The 22,797-nt window shown below is 44.2% G+C and overlaps 1 protein-coding gene across 4 annotated transcripts in view; it reads left to right on the top strand.

The window, feature by feature from the left end:
* bahcc1b (BAH domain and coiled-coil containing 1b) overlaps positions 1-22,797 on the top strand; it is a 278,363-nt gene that overhangs the window by 45,785 nt on the left and 209,781 nt on the right. The gene's annotated exons all lie outside the window — the stretch shown is intronic.

Below are 22,797 nucleotides of genomic sequence, written 5' to 3'. Positions count from 1 at the left end.
ATCGAACCCGCATCCCTGGAGCTGTGAGGCTGCAGTGCCAACCACTGTGCCACCATGTCGCCATTTTGCAAAGCTTACATTTATTCCCCCCGTCATAAACTAAGCGTGGTGGATACCCCAGCAGCCTGAGTGTGTGCTGCAGGGCGTAGGGCAGGCACATTGACATTTATGAGAAGCAGGGGTGGAGCTATTGGAGGCTCGATCATATTGATTCCTAATGGGGGAGGGAATGTAGACAAGTCTCCCGACCGTCCAGGGAAATAGTGATGATGGGAATTAATTGATTATTTCTTTTTCCTGCACGGTTAGTATTTCTAAACGATCAGCTGCAGAGCTCGCAGGCTCTCGTGGACATTTCTTCAGCAAGTAGCACGGTGTGGAAATCAGACACGACCCAGCTGGGAAAGATTTGGTACCTGAGAGGCTCACGACTAATGGGTGAGCCTTGAAATATGGGCCCCGTAGTGGGATTGTAAACAAAGCCAGGGTACATGGCTTCCTGTGTTTTGAAAAACTATACATTGCTTTACTGGAATGTCATTGGTTTTGTCACGACAGTTAACTCCAAAAATGTTTCCTGAATTTTACACACACAGGAAAATATATCACCTGGTAAGTACTTTTCCTGCTCGCCTTCTCCAGTCGGAAGGCTGGATAATGCAGATGAACTGGAGCAGCCAATGATTCAATGGATCTACAAAAAAAGTTGTTTTAAATGACTTTCAAACTTAAAAATCTGAGATTAATGGCAACTGGGACAATAATGTGAGCCAATTCAAGTGGGTAGCACAGTGGTTAGCACTGCTGCCTCACAGCACCAGGGACTTGGGTTCAATTCCAACCTCGGCTGACTGTCTATGTGGAGTTTGCACGTTCTCCCCAGGTCTGTGTGGGTTTCCTTTGGGTGCTCTGGTTTCCTCCCACACTCCAAAGATGCATTGAAGCTTGGTATCTCCAGATTTGTATGCTAAGAGGATTAGTGGGGTAAATATGTGGGATTATGGGGATAGGATCTGGGTAAAATGCCCTGTCAATCCAAAGGCCCAAAGGGTTAGGATGATTGGCCATGCTAAGTTGCCCCTTGGTGTCAGTGATTAGTAGGGTAAACATGTTGGGTAATGGGGATAGGACATGGGTGGGATTGTTGTCAGTGCAGCCTCGATGTGCCAAATGGCCTGCTTCTGCACTGTAGGAGTTCTATGATAAATGGGGTCAGGCTGTGTTTACTGAGGTACGGGAGCCCGGCCCTTTTACACTTGCAGTTTCTGAGCATACCAAAGAACGCGATTGTTTAGGCCAAACTGGTTTTCTCTAAGCACGCAATTAAACGTTAAGGTAACTGTTTCAAAAGAAAGGCAAAAACCCGGCAGCAAGAGAGTTAACAGGGATGATCTGTTACAGAGCCCTGCGTCCCAGCTTTTTAACGCTGAGTCATCTGCTGTTTCCAAGCTCTGTCAGGAGTTGGCACAAGATGGAAAGGGCTGGTCTTCACATTTTTGCCTGAAGACAGCAGAGCCAGGTGTGGAGACTGCTGTGTCTGTAGGTGTAGGAATGTAAACCACATCCAGCAGAATCATCTCATTGCTATTCAGCAGGCACAAGGCCTGATGTGGGCGGTAGCTGGCAACAGGTCCACAAAACTCAGATCACTTCCTTACTTCTAAACTGAATTAATCGCAGACTCTTAAAGCTGCATGAGTCCAGAGGAAGTTATTATTAACATTTGCTGCAAATGGTGTGTGTGTGTATGTGCTGTATTAACTCTTTCAATACCAAATTGACACACTGGGTCTAAGATAAAAAGAGCCTTACTTATGTTTATTAAGACGATATAATGGTCTTGGCCTCGGTATGCATATCTCAAATCTGCTTTACAGTTTCTCTGTACAAGTCATTTGGCAGCACTGCATTTGCTCGGGTATAACATTTTCTAATCAAATATCCTCATGAGTTACTCAGTGTTCAAAAGATTAAGGAGGACCTGACTGCCAACAAGTCAGGTGAATGAGGCATTTTGGGGAGGGGGGGGGTGGCGATATGAATGGGGGAAGCAGCTGTGTTTAATTTTCATTGCAATGTTATCATATGCAAGGGACACAATGGCACTTCTGTGATGCAGGGATTTGTGCAGCCTGCGGAGACTCAATGAGGCCAGGGAGATTGGGATTTTTTTTTAAATGGGAGTAAATCAATAGCATTTCAGACAAAATAGAGGTTGTAACATCATAATATTTTTCTGAGTCACTTGCTACACACTGTGATGCAACTTCTCACAGCCCGCATGCATGCTGTTTGTATTTGACTGCATTGTGTCCAGTCGTGTGTCCAGGATTCTGACTGCATCTGACCTGTATTGCCAGTGCATCCAGTATTCAAGTTGCATTCACCGTGTGTTCAGACTGCAACCTGTTTGCATCCAGCCTGCGTTCAGACCATAACCTCTTTACATTCAGCCTGCGTTCAGACTGCGACCTGTTTGCATCCGGCCTGTGTTTAGACTGCAAGCTCTTTGCATCCGGTCTGTGTGCAGACTGCAACCTGTTTGCATCCAGCCTGCGTTCAAACTGCAACCTCTTTACATCCAGCCTGCGTTCAGACTGCAACCTGTTTGCATCCGGCCTGTGTTTAGACTGCAAGCTCTTTGCATCCAGTCTGTGTGCAGACTGCAACCTGTTTGCATTCAGCCTGCGTTCAAACTGCAACCTCTTTACGTCCAGCCTGCGTTCAGACTGCAACCTGTTTGTAGCCAGCCTGTGTTCAGACTGCATGGCAATGAAACCGATATTATCACCTTGGGCCAGTGACTAGTACAAAAGATGATAAATTGAATGTTTTGAATAAGTTATGAGTCAGTCATCCTGACACAATCTCATTGAGATCAAATAACAAAATCGAAAAGGCAATATTATCAGAATATTTGTTTTGTGAAAAGAAAATCAGAAGAAACCTTTTTCACAAAAGGTATATAGAGATAGAAAAACGGAAGTTTAAAAAACCTCAAGGGAAAGTAGGATAACTCTAGACCAAATTGACATTAAGAATCTAAGAATTAAGAATCTAAAAACAGCATCATATAATTATATTTGCTATCACAGAAGCATTGAAAATACTCATCTGGAAAAACTACTGATCTTATCAGCAGCAAGCTTAATTACTAAAACACTAAGCAGAGCTGGAGTACTGTGAAATATAAATCCATTGTGATCATGACATATTTGTATCTCTTATCATGCTCACTGTATACTGAAGTCATTGTGACAGTAATAACGTTTGGATTAGTAAAATTATCAGCAAACTAATTTACTTTAACAAAGAAGGTTCACGTTACAAAAAGATTGCAGAACTGATTGTTCTACAGGGACCACAAAAATAGTTATTTCACATCACTTCAAAACAATGATTGGATGAGCATTATGGCAGCGTTGTGGCACAGTGGTGCCTCACAGCGCCAGGCACCAGGCTTCGAATCCCAACTTGGGTCACTGTCTGTGCCGAATCTGCACGTTCTCCCTGTGTCTGTGTGTAGGGGTTTCTGCCGGGTGCTCCAATTTCCTCCCACAGTCCGAAAGATGTGCTGGTTAGGTGCATTGGCCATGCTAAATTCTCCCTCAGTGTACCTGAACGGGTGCCGCAATGTGGCGACTAGGGAGTTTTCACAGTAACTTCATTGCAGTGTTAACATAAACCTACCTGTGACACTACTAACTAAACTGTAAACGTAAAAACCCTTAATACTTAAGTCAGATGTTCTAATATTTATTCATAGGCCAGAATTTTACCGTCCTGCCTGCCACAGGAATCGAAGTGGGCGAGGGGCGGACCACGGAGAAGTTCATTGATCTCGGGTGGGATTTTACAGTTTCGGGACGAGCGAGGCTGGAAATTTCCACCCGAGGTGTTCAAACTTCTGTAAATGGCAAATTGTCTTTCTGACAACACACTCGCACAGCTCCAGAAACTCCTGCAGGCAAACTGGCGGTATCTTGAATGTGAGGGATTCGTTTTAAAATGTCATATCGGTAATTAAAGTTTTGTGGAAGCGCATTTAATTGACTTAATTTGTGGTCCTTACCGCTTTAATAATAACTTGTAGCTTTGGCATCCTCAGTACAAATGGTGTGCTCCAGTGCAGTAATTAGAGACAAGGGCTCTAAAATAGATAGAAAATGACTACAGAAGTAGGAGGTTTCTGAAAAGGAGAATGACATGTGCGACCCTGAAACCTTTAAGTATTAGCGAATATTATGATGCTGCTACAAGGGGCAAAGGTGGAAGAAACAGGTGTTCAGGATGAATTTTTAATTAGTTTCTCATTCTTCAGGGATGTGCTCCGAGTCAAAGGAGTCCATGTTCTTAATTTAACATTGCACACAAATCAATAGCAAGCCATTTATTTGCTAATTTATGTTCGTTTGTTGCATAAAACGTATCTATAGATTGGCTAGCACGTCTAAAAGTTATTTCATTTGTATTCAATAGATGCCTAATGACAGGATTTGTCCCATTTCCATCTGATATTAAACGTTCATCTCCCTTACAAAGTTCACGGCGGGGCTAGCTGAGAATAACAACCCGTTAACAATTGCAGCTGGCTGGACGGGGATTGTCAGCCAGGAAATCTTTTTTGGAATCCCAAAATTGGAAACGGTGGGTGGGTTGGGAAGGCACCAAATAAAAGGCGTTCCAGATTTCAGAAGAACTCTGTCGTGGGTTTACGTTCTCTCGAACTCCGTGGTATAGTAAATGCTAAGTCTTGAAGATTCAGGCTAGACTGTTTCGGACGGAGGTGAGGAAACACTTCTTCATCGAAAGAGCCCATGGAATTTATTACCGCAGGAAGTAGTTGATGCCAAAACATTGAATGTATTCAAGAAGCGGCTGGATATAGCACTTGGAGCAAATGGGGTCAAGGGTTATGGGGAGAAAGCAGGAATTGGCTATTAAGTTGGACAATCAGCCATGATTGTGATGAATGGTGAAGCAGGCTCGAAGGGCCAAATGGCCTCCTCCTGCTCCTATCTTCTATGTTTCTAATTATAGTCAATGATGAAACTGAGCTGACAAAGTGTCATCCAGACTCGAAATATTAGTTTTATTCTCTCTCCACAGATGCAGCCAGACCTGCTGAGATTTTACGGCATTTTCCATTTGTATTTCTCAAGTTTCCAACATCTGATGTATTTTGCTTTTAATAAGATGAAGTTTGTGAACCTGGGGATACATTTTTTAATAATCCCATACTTTGCACCCAGAATCATTTGAAATTCTGGACGAAGACACAATTTTTCCTGGCAGCCTTTTCTCTCCCTCCATCTCCCAGTGGTGAGTCGCGCTGAGCAGTGATTACTCAGATGCAAACAGTCTTCTCAACTCACTCAGCGTCCGGTGGTTCTGGTAACTTGAGTCCACAAATAAGGTAATCATATGCATTGTCAAAAGAAGGACCTGCTTTACATAAATAAATAAGTAGTAAACAAAACGAAAACAGGAGCAACAGAGAACAGAACTGTCTTGTAGACTAAAGCCCGCACATGCTCAGAAGGGAGAGAGGCTTATACGAACACTCTCCAACAGGCTATTTGACTGTGGCAGGTGTCATGGGATGTCCACGTGTATACAGTGAGTGCTATTGGAGTACGGCAAACGATCAGAATGTTTCTAATCTGGAGGCCCAGTTGCAGCATGCAGGTTGTTGGCATTGCTTGGGAATCAGCTAAATTCTGTTTATGAGATCTCATGAAACCCCATTGGAATGCACAATGATGGGTGCCTTGATATGGATAGCTGCTGGAGTTTACCATGCATTGTTATCATTTGCCTAAGAAATAACATGTTCGATGACATTGGAAAGGATGTAATCAAAAATATAAAGGAGGGGAAGAAGTTATAGCACTCCATGGACTATCAAAGTTAAGTTTATTTATTAATCACAAGTAAGGCTTACATGACACTGCAGTGAAATTACTGTGAAATTTCCCTAGTCGCCACACTCCAGCACCTGTTTGGGTAAATGCACTTAACCAGCGCATATTTCAGACTGTGGGTGGAAACCAGAGCACCCAGAGGAAACCCATGCAGACACAGGGAGAACATGCAAACTCCACATAGGCAGTGACCCAAGCCAGGTATTGAACCCAGGTCCCTGGTGCTGTGAAGCAGCCGTGCTAAACACCGCGTGTCACCCGTGACACCCCGATCAGCTGAGGCCATTCTGGGAAAGGTCTCCGGGGGATTCTTGCCAGACTTCACGTGAAATGCATCTTGTCCGGACTGATGTTACTTATTATCGTTTTTGACTGTTAGTGCCTTATATCCTGTCGATTCTGCTTTGGTCCTCATGTTTCAAGTTTTACTTTTGCTGGTGGTTTGCGGAATAAACAGTTCATGCAGTGATGTTCTGCATTGGTGAAGGCTGTTACAGTCAGTGCTGATGCCAGTGAGATTGAGGTGGCCACAGCACCGTAAATGCAGTGTGAGTATGCTCAGAGATCTTTCCTGTGTAACGTAGCTTTCCACCATTAATGTACAGGAAAGGAAGCCAGAACTGCAAACCTAAACATAGATTAATCCTGAGGTGGAGCCGCTTTGTTCTCGGATTTTATCTGCCCTACTGGAGCCTCTTATCTTAGATTTGATATTCTCAAAGTTTCCTCCCGCTGCTGTGTTGTGCAGTTCAGCGCAGAGCTGAAAGTCGATGCTATCAGATCAGTGGAGAGCCTTTAGCAACTCACGTAAACCTTTTAAATGATTATCGTCTGCTCAGGAACAATATGTGGTGTGACTGGTTTCCAAAATCAGCCCTTTTTAGTGATAAGAAGCATTACTGCCTTCCTCAAAACAAAGCAGCCTTGTAATGAAGGAATTGTCCTGAGTAGCTAGTTTAGAATTGTTTCTGGCTGAAAAGTCTATGCTATCCACACACCCATCTAAATAAGAAGTTCCATCTGCACAACTTGCCAATTGCTTTATCCACCACAGTCCTGAAGAGTTACTGTGGTTGTCCCTAGATAGTTAGATGGGCAAGATCATCATCTGCCATCAGCCTGTCTACAGCACGGTGGCACAGTGGTTAGCACTGCTGCCTCACAATGCCAGCAACCTGGGTTCGATACCCGGCTTGGGTCACTGTCTGTGTGGAGTTTGCACGTTCTCCCCGTGTCTGCATGGGTTTCCTCCAGGTGCTCCAGTTTCCTTCCACAATCTGAAATACATGCTGGTTTGGTGCATTGACCCGAACAGGTGCCAGACTGTGGTGACTAGGGGAATTTCACAGTAACTTCATTGCAGTGTTAAAATAAGCCTTACTTGTGACTAATAAATAAACTTTATGTTGGGTCATAGGTTTGGTGCAGGGGGAAGAAACTTGATCCAAATTCCTGTTTCCAAATAATATCAGTGATCCATACTAAGAGATGCTGATCTTTGGTTGAGGGGGAAAGGGGGTGAGTTCAGAGCTCATGCTGATGTAGGGGAAAGGGGAATTGTGCAGTTCATAGAATCCCTACGCAGAAGGAGGCCATTCAGCCCATCGAGCTTGTACCGACAGCAATCCCACTGAGGTCCTAACCCCACATCCCACGTGCTTACCTGACACTGAGAGGTGATTTAGCATGGCCAATCGTCCTAACCCTTTGGATGTTTGGATTGTGGGAGGAAAGCGGAGCACCCAGAGAAAACCCATGCAGACATGGGGAGAATGTGTAAACGCCACGCAGTCACCTGAGGCTGGTATGGAACCTGGCGCTTTGGCACTGTGAGGCAGCAGTGCTCATCACTGTGCCACCCTGCTGCCAGTTGTGTAAATTGGCCACCCATTTTTAAGTTACTTGCAACCACTCTCCATGTTATCTCCAAAAATGATTCTGTTCAATGGGCTTTGCTGCAACACAGCTGAATTGTATAAATCCGCGTGAGATGTATTCACTGGGAAGCATTTGTTATTGTACGTCACAAACAGCCAAACTGAAATTGGCTTGCTTGCAACATGCACAAGACAAGGAAAATCTGAAAAATTGTTGAAATGCCTTTTGGGAACCGATACACAAATGAAGACTAGATGGTGTTTGATGTGTGAGATCCAGGAATGAAGCCTGCATGCCCACTTAAACAGCCAGAAAACTCTCTAATCAACCTGCAGTGACAGATCTTGAAATGCTGCCAGCTACTTTGGCAAGTTTCAAACAACTCTTGAGTTCAGGTGCACTGGGCCCTTTCCGATTCCAAAAGGATTCAGCAAGTAACCACGTAACCCAGATGTCTGTTCACAGTAACTAAATCCAGAAGTAGTGAACATCCCCCGGAGTAAACACCATCCTTTGACCAATGGGATCTGGCTTCACAATGAATCCAAACAGATGGAGTAATGCTTTCCCTTCTCACCGGTGCAGTACATTAGAAAAACTCTGCCCTTTGCCTCTGCTTGACCTGTGTTAAAATCCAGCCCAAAGAGGAGATAAATGTATCCTTTTGCCAATGGCTGTTAACCCCTTGAACACCAAAGAGGCACAATGTCACTTTTGAACTGCTTGAATGGGAACGTTGCCATGACAACATTGAGGCGGCTCCCTGGTTAGCACTGCGCCAGAGACCTGGGTTCAGTTCCAGCTTTGGGGATCACCGTCTGTGTGGAGTCTGCATCTTCTCCCCATGTCCGTGTGGATTTCTTTCAAATATTCCAGTTTCCTCCCACAAAGATATGTGGCTTAGGTCAATTGGCCATGCTAAATTCCCCTTTGTGTCAGGGGGACTAGCAGGGTAAATACATGGGGTGACTAGGATATAGGGATAGGGCCTGGGTGGGATTATTGTCAATGCAGATCAATGGCCCAAATGGCCTTCTGCACTCTAGGGATTTTATGAATTTCCTGGTCTCATGTTAACTTTTATTAAGATTATTAATGTGGGAAGTTGTGCCGAATGTCAGATGGAAACTTGATTTAGAGGGAGCTCTGGAGGAACATGCATGCTGGAGTCAGCCATTCTGTCGGCAAGTCTGTTAGATCTTGGTGCTTTGCGCATCTAAACCTTGAACACACCTTACTATTTCAATATGACCTTCAGTAACTTATTAATGTTGAATATTATATACACATTAGAAAAATTTGCACACAGAAATTTCTAATTGATTTGCCACTAAAATATTTCTCCTGGTTCTGAGGTTAAACCATGGGTGAAAGATGTTTGAGTCGCTTCAACACTTGTTTAGAGGCATAAAGCACTGAGATAGAACAGTCTCAAGGGGCTGAATGGCCAACTCCAGGATCCATGTTCCTCCAAAGCTCCCTCTAAGTATTTATTAGGGTAACAAAGAGGCTTACATTAACACTGCAATGAAGTTACTGTGAAAATCCCCCAGTCGCCGCATTTCGGCACTGTTCGGGTACGCTGAGGAAGAATTTAACATGGTCAATGCGCCTAACCAGCATTTTTTGTGGAGTGTGGGAGGAAGCCGGAGAACGCAGACGAAATCCACGCAGACACATGGAGAACGTGCAGATGGTGACCAAAGCCGAGAATCGAATCCCTGGCGCTGTGAGGCAGAGTGCTAACCGCTGTGCCACCGTGCCACCCCAGGCTGGCTAAACTAACAATTTTGGATGCAAAGAAAACAAACCCACCACGTCGGGTAATGCCTTTTTTTGTTGAAAAAAAGATTAAAGCTCACCTGTCTTTTCCTGGCAACATTCTGTGTCATATGCAAGGCAGGCATCATCCTTGCATTACTGACAGCTGGGGTCAGTTTTCTTGGATGGAAATGAGCTCTGAATAGTGAGCAATCATTTCTCGGCAGATACCTGACAAAACAGATAGCGGATAATTGCTGTTTCTTTATCGTCCGAGTTCAGAGGTGTAGTTTGTGCAATTAAGTGAGTACAAATGCACAGAATTCACAGGATTTGACACCTGCACTACCGGGAAAACAAGTAGCATTAAGAAGCGACGTACCTCCGGGCTGCATTACGGGAAAGGTTTCTCAGAAACCCAAACAATTTAGCTCTCAATGGTTTTCAAATTTGATTTTTTTACTCAATGGGTTTCCTCCACTTGGAGGGAAAAGAACAGTGGCAATATTTTCATATTGATCCAGAGATTGTCATCTGACAGTAATATCATTGAAAACAAAGCAAGAGAACGAGAAAGCTCTTTGGCCCATCTCGCTAAACCAGCACCCGTGTAGTTTTTTTTTCCGCTGCCCTCCCTTTGAGAACAATGCGAGGATTGACTGTCCTTCGTAACATGTAGCCCGTTGTGTGGCGTTTGCTCCACTTTTTATCTCCCTTTTGTCTCCGCTGTGAGTTGGGACGTATTCTTTGTTTATTTATAGAAAAAGCCTTCAGTTCACAATGAAGGATGAGTGAACTGAATGCGTTTGATATAGGGGAGGGGGAAATCCCTGTGCTGCTGTGCTCCAAACCACAGCACTGTACTCAGTAAAATAATACCCATCTTTGCTAAATCTTTTAAAGAACCTATTGTGGAGGAGTGCTTTGAAATAACAGCGGCAAGCTTAAACATGCCTCTGAAAGGTGCTTTCCACTTTACAGCACTAATCACTGTCTGCATGTTGTGCTGCGGTGCAGCTATTGTTTATCCAGCAGGGCTAGGGTTGAAGAAAGAAGTCAAAATGACACAGTTGGCTGTCCACTCTGCAGAGTTAAATTGCGACTCGGGTTTCCTGTTGAGCGCAGCAGCATTCTGTCTCCGCAGCAATGCTCAGTTCTCCTGCCCTAACGACTTCCATTTTCTGATGCCTTATGAGGGAGAGCTCGAGCATAGGGGGACACACCGTCAGCCTGGCTCGACTCAAGAAAGGGCTCGGTAGGGTGGCCTCCAGCCTTTTATTAACCTCCCCATCATCTTCTGTTGAAAGCGAAGCGCATTGTTGTCGCTGTAAAAATAGCTAACCGGTGAGTCTATAATAGCATATCCCCTTGTGGTCCCGATCTGTACAGACCTAGACATCCCAGCTTTGACCCATGCTTCTGATGGTTTTTGATTTGATTTGATTTATTATTGTCACATGTATGTGATATAGTGCAAAGTATTGTTTCTTGCTCGCTGCCGTTCATAGAGAAGGAAAGGAGGGAGTGGAGAATATAGTGTTACTGTCATAGCTAGAGTAAACACAGTAAAAAGTCTGACAACACCAGGTTTAAGTCCAACCGATTTATTTGATAGTAAACTCACTAGCTTTCGAGGGGTTTCCCTCTTCTTCAGGTGAATGGAGAGTTCTGGCCTCAGACAGAGCATATACAGCACAGACAGTTTACAGATTACTGATTAGAATGCGAATCTTTACACCTAACCTGCTGTCAAGTCCTAAAGTGGCCGACAATGTGTGTGGAAGAAGCACTGATCACAGGTTAAAGAGATGTGTATTGTCTCCAGACGGTACAGTAAACGAGGGCTTGCAAACCCAGGCAAGTTACGGGGGTTACAGATAGTGCGACGTGAACCCATGATATCACGAGCTTTTGGAGCGCTGCTCCTTCATCAGTTGAGTTGGGTGACTCACCTGAGGAAGGAACAGCGCTCTGAAAGCTTGTGATTCCAAATAAGCCTTTCAGACTTTAACCTGGTGTTGTGAGACTTCTTCCATAGCTTGGGTGTAGAGAAAGGTCAAGTTAGTGCAGGTAGACCCATTCAGAAGTTTGATGGCAGCAGGGAAGAAGATGTTCTTGCGTCAGTTGGTATGTGATCTCAGTCTTTTGTACCTTTCTCCCGATGGAAGAAGGTGGAAGCGAGAATGTCTGGGTTGCATGGGGTCTTTGATTTTGCTGGCTGCACAGGGTCAGTCAGAGCAATTGTTTATCCAGTAGGGTTAGGGTTGAAGAAAGTCTGCAAAATGACACAGTAGCTGTCCACTCTGCAGAGTTAAATTACGACTCGGGTTTGGACACTAATGTTGGCCTTCTGCTCACTTGGCAAAGGTGGCAAAAAGTGGCCTTGTTTCCTACTTGCACTGGCTTCAGTCAGAATGTGTGAAAGCATGGAGATGTGTTCTCCATTTGGAGACTGCCCAGTTGTGGAGTGAATGAGATGTTGGGTGCAATAGTCAGCTGGGCCTGATAACACAGTACTGCAGTTGTGGGCATATCTGGTGGTCCAGTTCTGAGTGTGTCTGAGATATGGTGGTGTAACAATAGGATTCTGTATAATGGCCTTGTCTACTGAGAAGGAGGTGCTGCGGACCTTGGTAACTGATTTATTTATGATGGGGGAGGGGGAAGGGAGAGACAAAGTTTGTGCACAGTATTTGACCAGCCGCTCATGGGTCATTGCTGACATTTTCTCATTTTATACAGTGTTTATTTGGGGATGGGGGGGGTTTGCATTTATCTTTCCAGGAAGGTTATTTCCTAACATCTGATGATTGGCCATGTATTCACAAAAGCTCACTTGAAAGAGTCAAACTTTTCTTGAGAACCAAAATGGGGGTGGCATGGTGGCACAGTGATTAGCACTGCTGTCTCACAGTAGCGGATTTCTGGCTTGGGTCACCACAGGGTCTACGCATTCTCCCCGTGTTTGCGTGGCTTTCTTCTGGGTACTCCAGTTTCCTCCCATAATCTGAAAGATGTGCTGCTTAGGTACATTGGCCATGCTGAATTCTCCCTCAGTGCATCCAAACAGGCCACTGGAATGTGGCGACTAGGAGATTTTCACAGTAACTTAATTGCAGTGTTAATGTAAGCCTACAAGCTTGTGAAATAATAAATAAACTTCAAAAGGTACAATTTTCATACTTTCTGTATTTTGAATAGCATTAGATTTTCAGTTGTAACAATACAATTATTGCCATTTGTTTGCTTAACATTGGGAGCAGCCGGAATCAAAGAAGACCCTCGCTCTAATTTTGATTGATGTGAGTTGATGGCATTGATTACAGGAAGCTTGGAGTTTCTCAGGCTTCCTGCTTTCCTTTCGATAGCCAGCAGTTGGGGATGTTGCGTGTCTTGTGAGTGAAGAGGAACTGGCTTGAGAAAAACAGAAGAAAAGATAAGATAAAGAGAAGTGACACAAATAACAAGAAAGCAAGTTCTTAATGACGTTCTCTATATGTTTGGAGATCACCGCTCCGGGTGGATGGTTTTAATGTCTGAGCTTATAGCTCTTCAATGAACTCCATTCATTTGGTGCTTGCCTAATCAGAAAAGAAAAACCCCACCAGAAATGGTGTATATTCAACATGACAAAAATGAATTTAATGTTAAATAGCAAAATAGCAGAAATCATTGACCTTTACTAGTGCACAGTAGGATAGTCGCTTGCTGCCATGTACTATGAAATGCAATGATGTTTACAATTTTACTGTTTAACATAAAACATTCCTCCATTACAACCCAGTCATTACTCTCCAGCTGTACTGTGCACCACTTGGCACAGTTTCGCAGTTGTCAGTGCTTTATGGTGCTGCATCTTGCTCTGACCTGCGAACGCTCTGGGTCACACTTGTAAATATTTTCACCCTAAATGAGCCGTTTGTATTGCTAAATTAAAGACAGACTGAATATATGCCCCCACCCCCACCCCGAGTAATAGATGGTCTTGCAGCAGGGATCGAGAATTGGGGGGGGGTCGTTTTTGAGCCCTCACTCTCCATCTGCGGGAATGGCGGCACATGCTCAAAATCCAGATTCACACCGGCAGGTTTCCGAGTTCCGATCTTCCCAGTAACTCCCTGGTGGATTGGCATGGAATACACTGCAGGATGGCAGGAAGTTCATTTTAATACACATTCTCCGGCACTTCCCCCATCACCGGATATTCAGCGAGCGTTCACATAAATGCCACGTTCACATGGGTTAAGGTAACACGTGTCTGAACTCTCTCGTTATCAGACAGGTTTTAAAATGCAGTCTTTGGGAACTTTACAAAGCATGGTGGAGGGGTGGTACCACAGGGATGATGTTTTACACAGTTCATTCTTTAGCCATAAATAACGCTGCATTGATGAATGGAAGAGTTTGAGCAAAGGATCTGCTCTACTGTGAGGTTATCGCTTCAAAGGTTGCTCATTTTGTCTAACCACTTGCATCTAATTTCACCAGCCTTGCGCCTTTATAATAGGCCTGCGTAAGCATGAACCTGGAGCCTCACCTCCCGCGAGGGGGAGGTTTCGGAGGTAAGCGCTTAGGCGGCCAGCACCCTCCGGGGTGTTTGCATTGACCAGGACTGCTACTGCAGGCGGGAGCAGTAACCCTGCTGGAGGGCTGCCTCCTGGAGCGGGGGAACAGCAGTGCCCTCCTCTGCACAAACCCATTGAGCATTCTGACGAGGGCCCCTCTGTGAAGTGCATTGCCGGTTTCTTGCCTGCCATCCCCTGCAGTTGTTCTGGAACATGTGCTGGGGAGCCATGTATATGCTGGCCCTCAGTGCTTGCTGCAGATAAATCATTACACAGTGGCGAATCAGGAAGTCACAGGAATAACAATTAATACTAATGACTTGTAAAATTCAGATCAAAAACACGCCGGCGTGGTCTGTGGGAAACCCTCCGTTTTTTTGCATTGTAACCAACACGATGCCATTTTTGATAAAATTTTGCCCAATGTGTTTAATAGATAGTTAAACAAAAATCAGGCATCATTCAAAATCAGGGAGTCACGAAGATGAACATAAATGAATTTGTGCAACCTCAAATCTAAATGTATAAGTGTGATTGCATGTAATGAATGGAACCAGAGGCTGGAAATTGAACAGGGACCTTTGGTAATGTTGGCAAGATTTCCTTTATAAATGCTTCAAGAAAAAATGTCAAATTGATTAATATTTAGTTATCACATCATTGACATTTTAAGTGTCAAATTACTTTTTATAAGGTGCATTTTCAACTCGCTGTCTATACTATATAATGATGACTGAACATTCTCAGTAAGACCTTTTGATTCAGTAGCAATTGAACTTGTGCAATGCGATTGCAATTTTATGTATATTTATTGTAATATGGAAGCAGTAAATGGACTTTAACAGAGACGCATAATATAAAGCAGATAAAATATATTGATAAGCATCTACATAATTTCCTTCTACCTTCCTAGTTATTGCTTTGGAGAAAGTTCACAGAAATCAAGAATGCACTTTCAGTACATAAAATATAATTGCATTTGGCATCAAAACATAGAGCTTAAGGGGAACAAAATTTCCCAGTGACTATAAATGTCACGTTCACATGGATTAAGGTAATACGTGTCTGAACTCTCTTGTTATCAGACAGGTTTTAAAATACAGGCTTTGGGAACTTTACAAAGCACAGTAGAGGGGTGGTGTCATAGGAATGATGTTTTACACAGTTGATTCTTTAGCCATAAATAACGTTACACTGATGATTCGAAGAGTTTTAGCAAAGGATCTGCCTCTGCTGTGAGGTTATTGCTTCAAAGGCTGCCTCATCTTGTCTAACCACCTGCATCTAATTTCACCAGCTTGGGCTACTAGGTAGGAATTGCTATTTTAAAGATCCCACTGGGGCACTTTATTTTTATTCTCTGGATTCTTTTTGTATTTTCTCACTGAAGGCCCATTGTGAAATTTTAACCGCTCAATGCAAGCAGCTAATTTAATCATTGGCTTCCCCATCTGACATCCAAACGTCCTAATGCCAAGCCATCAGATATGGACCCTTCTAATCAGCCCGCAAGGCAAGCTACATTTCATTTCCGCAGAAACCCGAGAGGCACAGCAAGACGATGGTGAGAAGAGGACGATTTGGATAGTAGGATGGGCTGAGGCAATTAAATGGATAAATGCACCCACGGACATGGATGGTTAGTGACAGTTATAAGCTTTGTAACCTTCAGCTCAAAGGGACTTCGAAACAAATGAGAGGCAATAAAGGTTGTGAACCCGGGACAGCTGAGAGCAGGCTGGGAAAAGGAGTGTCACCAAGCAAAGCCAGTGGCACAAAACAGAAAGACTGGTTGAGAGCCGATGGGATAGACAGAGCACGGCAAAATGCATGCAAGACATCGGGTACAATGGGTCGCTAAGGAAGCTGTGTGGGGTGGAAGACTCCCATCAGGAGAATAATTAGGAGTGTTCAGAAGAAGCATTTCTTTTGAAAAATTAATCAAGTTGCTTGCTGAATATTCCAGAAGTTTGTGCCAACTTTAATTTGCTTTGACCCATTCTCTAGCTATTTCCCACCACATTGAACCCAAGTGCCACTCCCTGCTAACAGTGGAGTGATTAGGCAGTGCCAACATGCTGGCTTCTCTAGTAGATCCACTCAGTATATCCACTGTCTGGTACAGCACTGAACTATGGAATTCAGAAAGGTTTTGAGTTCGGTCCCTGGTCTGAAAGCTATGTTCACCTAAAGTTGACCTCCTTGCTACCTGCCACCAAAATATCAACCAGGGTTGCCTGGAAAAAATGGTAAACTGTATAGTGAGCTGTGCCATAGAAACGTGCTAGGCTGAAAGTTGGGCAAGAACAGAATTGAGAGGGCTGTGATGTTGAGTGCAGTCAAACCTTGTTCAAGCTCACACATAAAAATGATTACAACTATAAAGACAGAATCATAAAGAAGTTCTGATATTTACTAAAGCAGTGACATCATTTAAAAATAAAAGACAGATTTCAGTGATCTTGCTGAGGACAACCACGATACAACACTCAGGTTTGGGATCAGTTTCAAAGAGTGGCCTATACAATGGTGGACAAGTGTGAGGATATGTCAGACCATTGGCATCAGGAAATCTGAGGGGCTCGCTCTATGCTTTGTTGTGAGTCAGTATTAGGGACAAGAGCGAAAATGAACTGCGAGGACCAAATTGCTTGAATAGCTATTTCAGTTTTATTCCACAGCATTTGGGTTTGTTTCAGATCACACTATCCTTCAGTTCCCATGCGCCGGACACTTTAAAATTCCTGCCTAGACAATGTCGAGTCTCATGGTAGATGGTGAGCAGTGTCTTACTTAAATCACCAGGGCTAAGGTGAGAAGGAGGGTTTTCATAAGGAAATATATTCTCCCTACTTGAAGGGAGGATGTATCTTATCTGCTTATGTCAAATGATTTGTATTCGGATTTTTGCTATTGGATTTTGTAACTAGCCGGTCCTGAGAGTTGAATTTTCCTGAGGGAATAGTAGCAGAGAAGGGGGAAAGTGTGGAAAAATAGCGGGGACCACATTTGGGTACTACCTGCCCCGATGCATTCCTCTGCTGGGGAGTTGTGCAAGCAAGATCTGAGAGGCAGACAGTCAATTAACATTTAATTCTACTGGCTCACTGGCGCTGAAGGGTAGCCCCTGTCTTATGTGGAGGCTCAGTAAGAAGTCTCACAACACCAGGTTAAAATCCAACAGGTTTATTTGGTAGCACGAGCTTTTGGAACGTTGCTCCTTCTTCAGGTGAGTGAGGAGTTGTGTACACAAACAGAACATATATAAGCACATACTCAATTTACAAGATAGTGGTTGGAATGCGAGTCTTTATAGGTAGTCAAGTCTTAAAAGTAGACAGTGTGAGTGGAGAGAGGGTTAATCACAGGTTAAAGAGATGTGTACTGTCTCCAGCCAGGACAGTTAGTGAGATTTTGCAAGCCCAGGCAAGTCGTGGGGGTTACAGATAGCACGACATGAACCCAAGATCCTGGTTGAGCCATCCTGATGTGTGCGGAACTTGGCTATCAGTTTCTGCTCAGCGATTCTAAATTGTTGTGTGTCGTGAAGGCCACCTTGGAGAAGGCTTACCCGAAGATCAGAGGCTGAATGCCCGTGACTGCTGAAGTGTTCCCCACCAGGAAGGGAACACTCCTCCTGGTGATCGTCGAGCGGTGTTCATTCATCCGTTGTTGTAGCATCTGCACGGTCTGGCCAATGTACCATGTGAAGGCTGGCAGCTCAGTGAAGATAGGGGAGCACAGTTTGAGTTACAGTTATCATACTTTGAAGAGGGAGCTTTAATGCAAGGAATTCTTTATTAGAAAATACAACTGAAGCACTAAAATTCATTGGGTGTCGTGAAGATCTTAAGACCATGACATGATTAATCCACTACATTCATTGCTTCATTTTTCTTCCCATGTTTTGAATGTGCTCGCTTGTGCTGATATATGACCAGGGGCTGGTCATATGAGCTTAGGCAGTGAACAATTTGATTTATTATTGTCACATGTATTAGTATGCAATGAAAAATATTGTTTCTTGCGTGCTATACAGACACAGCATACTGTTCATAGAGAAGGAAAGGAGAGAGTGCAGAATGTAGTGTTACAATTATAGCCAAGGTGCAGAGAAAGATCAACAGGATGCTAACAGGATCTATAACCACGCAGGTGGTCACGTGATGGATAGAAATGATGAGCAAGTCCCCCTGGCAGTGCCAGTTTCACCCTGTTTAGCTTGGGTACTGAGTCCATTCTGGCATTGCAACCAAGGGAAGAAAGAATTGGTATCAGCTAAATCAGGAATCGAACCTGGAGCCATCTGACCTCAATGGTAATGCATTGCCTTTACCAATTTGACAGGATGGATGTGGGGAGGATGCTCCCTCTTGTCGGAGAATCTGGAACTAGGGATCACTGGTTAAAAATCAGGGGTCACCGATTTTAAGACAGAGATGGGGGAATGTTTCCCCTCAGAGGGTTGTGGCTTTTGGAACTCTCTTCCTCAAAAGGCTTTGGAAACACAGTCTTTGAATTTTATTGAGGCGGAGCCAGATAGCTTGTTGATTTACGAAGGGGTGAAAGGTAGGCAGGAATACTGAAAGGCCTGGATAGAGTGGATGTGGGGAAGATGTTTCCATTAGTAGGCAAGATTAGGGTCCGAGGGCACAGCCTCAAGCAAAGGGATGATCCTTCAGAATTGAGATGAAGAGGAATTTCTTCAGCCAGAGAGTGGCGAATCAGTGGAAATTCATTGCCACAGATGGCTGTGGAGGCCGAGTCATTGACAGCATTTAAGACAGAGATAGGTAGGCTCTTGATTGTTAAAGGGATCAAAGGGAATGGGAAAAAGGTGGGAAATGAGGTTGAGAAACTTATCCGTCATGATTGAATGGCAGAGCAGACTTGATGGACCGAATGGCCTAATTCTGTTCCTATATTTGACGGTCTTGCAAATGGTGAGGTTACAAGTAGATTGGCCATGATCTTATTGAATGGTAGTGCAGGCTCGAGGGGCCAAGTGGCCTACTCCTGTCCTTGTTTGTATGTGGAAAAGCCCTTGCCTAATGGATAAGCATGTCACGTTGGGCCCATATTGATACCCTACTTGTCGTACGATAGACCGAATCCAGTTCCCTTCACCCATATTCCTAAGGCTTGCCATCACCTCAGACTGCAGACTACAGATGTGTGTTACTAGTGTACCAGCAAACAGTAGGCGTCTGTACAACCGGCTCAATGTGCTTGTGTCTCCGGCATCTGCATTCAGTGGAAAGCTGTAAAGGGTGTATGAACTGGCAGAGCTGGATTCCTTCATGCCCTGTACCCGCTGACCCTCTCCCGCATTAACAATCACTCCCAGTCTTGCAGCGAAATGATAATTGCTTAAATTGTTCAATAAAAGCATTTGGTGTGTCCTGCATGTGTTAGCGCCTACTCAGCATCATTGGATAGAGCAAATACTGTCTGACAAATGCTACATACAAAGAGGTTGTGCCGGGGGCCTGAAGGCATGCTTCCCACGAACATTCTTAAAATATTGCATGGTTGTAAAAACTGGCTGATGTATTTTAGAGTACCAGTTTAGCCCGAGGCCACATGAAGAATGGACGCTTGAATCAAGCAAAACACGCTCTTCCCCTGTGTGTCTGTACTGAAACGATGCCAGCAGAAGTAGGACATATGATACCGGCTACAATACATTTTATCCATTAACCATGTCGAGTCTGCTGTAGCGTCTGGTGACATGACCTTTCTTTCTTTATTTTTCAAAGGGAGTTTATTTTTCCATTGCACAAAAGCAGAATACCGCAGATGTTGGAAATGTGAAATAAAAACACAAAATGCTGGAAATACTCAGCAGGTCAGGCAGCATCTATGGAGCGTTAACCCTCAGGTTATCAACTCTGCTTCTCTCCACAGGCGTTACTGACCTGCTGAGTACTTCCAGCATTTTCTGCTTTCATTGTATGTGGCGGCTGGGGGATTTTCACAGTATCTTCATTCTAATATTAAAGTAGGCCTACTTGTGACACTAATCAATAAACTTAAACTTTAATGTTATTTTAATTTTCCTTCTGTTTTTACCTGTCTTTTTCTCCTCCTTGTAATCTATTTGCCCTGATGCACTCTTTCCCCAAAAGGAGAAAGGGCTTGCATTTATATCGTGCATTATCACATCTCAACAAATCCCTCAACTGCTTTACAACCATTGAATTTGCGGGGAAATGCAGTCGTTGTAGTGGCTGAAGCAGATATGGCAGCCCATTTGTGCCCAGCAAGATCTCACAGCAAGATGCATGGCCGGTTAATCTGAATTTGGCATTGCTGTTTGAGATAGGGATGTCAGTCAGGTAGCTAAGAAAATGGTGGGCTCACAGGTAGCAGCCTTGCCCAATCTAGCCCCACTCGAGCATGTGATCTTGGCTGACAGTGCTGTGCGGAACCTAGGGGATGCTGCACTGTCAGAGGTGCTGCCTTTCTGATGCGATATTAAACTTGAGGTAAAGACACCGTGGGCTAGAAGAGTGGGAGATCTTTCCTGGTGTCCGAATCAACATTCATCCCTCAATCAACAAAGCAGGTGAACCGCTTAGCTGTCTCACTGCAGTATGTGAGACGTCTTGTCTCCATGACGACAGTGCGCAAAACATCAAAAGTAATGAATTGACTGTGAGACACTTCGGAATGTTTTCCACTCCTCTTCAAATAGTACCAGTCTTTACACCTGAACAGCCGATGGCTTTGTATCTTATCTGAACCTCTAGCAATGCACCAAATGTCAACATTGTTTCTGTGCTCAAGTGGGGAATTAGGCCTTGAATCTGCATGGTTCTGATGATGAGGCAAGAGTGTAACCAACAGAACTAAACTGAGACTTGGGCACAACACACACCCACTCACACCCACCCACACATACACACACTCACAAAAATACACACTCATACCATTGCAGATTCTTCAGCCCCTTGAATCATGCAATTATTTATTTATTATTTATTAGTGTCATAAGTGGGCGTACTTTAAGACACCGCAGTGAACTTACTGTGAAAATCTCCTAGTCCGGCGCCTATTCAGGTACTGAGGGAGAATTTAGCTTGGCCAATGCACCTTACCAGCACATCTTTCAGAAGACGTCAATTGATAAATTGACCGATAGATAGAGTTGGGTTTGCACCCTTTGACTGGAGTAAAAATTATGTAAACATGCATATGCTGACTAGCTCTTGGCTACTTCCAGAACGTTCTGCTGTTAGATTGTCACTATTTGCAGTTGATCTGGATAGTTTTGTATGTGTTCTGTGTGTGTTTGCATATGGGTTTACATGTGACTTGTGTGTTTGTGTGTGTATGCGTGCATATGCTCATGTGTGTACGTTTGTGTGTGTGAGTGGGTGTAAGTGTGTATGTTTTTATGAGGATGTGTGTGAGTGTATGTTTTGTGAGGTGTGTGAGTGTCTGTGCTTTTGTGTAAGTGGGTGCTGGTTTTGTATGTTTTTGTGTGGGTGGATGTGACTGTGTGTGGGTGGGTGTGAGTGTGTGTGAGGGTGAGTATGAGAATGTGTTTTTGTGACTGTGTGTGAGAGAGAGGGTGGGTATGAGTGTGTATTTTTGTGAGTGTGTGTATGTGTGGGTGGGTGTGAGTGGGTGTGTGTTGTGTGTGAGGTTAGGTGTGAGTGTCTGTTTTTGTGTGTGGGGATATGAGTGTGTGTGTGTGTGTGTATGTGTGGGTGTGAGGGTGGGTGTGAGTGTGTTTTTGTGAGTGTGTATATGTGTGTGCGTGGGTGTGGGCATGTGTGTGTGTGTGAGGGTGGGTGAGAGTGTGTGAGGGTGGACGTGAGTGTGTCATTTTGTGAGTCTGTGTGTGTGTTGTGTGAGGGTGTGTGCGTGTGTGTGAGGGTGTGTATGTGTGTGAGGGTGTGTGGTGTGAATGTGTGTGTTTTTGTGTGTGGGGGTAGGTGTGAATGTATGTGTGGGTGTGAGTGTGTGTGTGGATGTGAATGTATGTGTTTGTGTGTGAGGATGGGTGTGTGTGTATGTGTTTTTGGGTGGGTGTGGTGAGAGGAAAGCCAGCTTCCATGAGCCCTGCATGCTAATCCCTTCTGAGTGGAAAAGCAATCAGTCCCCTAACTGTCATTTTCTAAGCCACAACTGTGAGATCTCTAAGGCTCCCATTCTAAGCCCTGTGTCCCCACCCCACTATAATGGCCTTATTTAGTGTAATGGGAGGCTCTGCCCCAAATAAACCTGTTGGACTTTAACCTGTGACTTCTTACTGTGCTTACCCCAGCCCAAACATGGGCCCACAGGAACTCTGAGACAATGTCAAAATCCAATCTGTACGAACCTGCTTCAGTTTGTAGGCCCCATTTGAGAGGGCCGAGGATTTTCAGCCCCTTTGGTTGAATCTGATTTTGCAGACCAATTTACATGTTTGTGATTCTGTTTTTTTCCCTCGGTCTCACATCTGTAGCTGGTGCATCCTTTCCGTTGAATAAATCAAAGCGAGGGATCCCAGTGTGAGGGAATTAAATAAATTAGCATTTTTGCCACTCTGGGTCAGCATTATACTCCTTTGAGTTCCGATTTAGCCCAGACAGATACAAAACAAAGCTCCTTTCTCTCTATCCTGCATCACCTTAACCCCAACCACAGGAAAATGATCCTTCCAATCCAACCATCTT

This window comes from Carcharhinus amblyrhynchos, chromosome 21 (assembly GCF_965287045.1).
Source record: "Carcharhinus amblyrhynchos chromosome 21, sCarAmb.v2.hapA, whole genome shotgun sequence".
Lineage (NCBI taxonomy): Eukaryota > Metazoa > Chordata > Chondrichthyes > Carcharhiniformes > Carcharhinidae > Carcharhinus > Carcharhinus amblyrhynchos.
The sequence above is the reverse complement of the archived record's forward strand: the minus strand, read 5'-3'. Positions and strand labels throughout refer to the sequence as shown.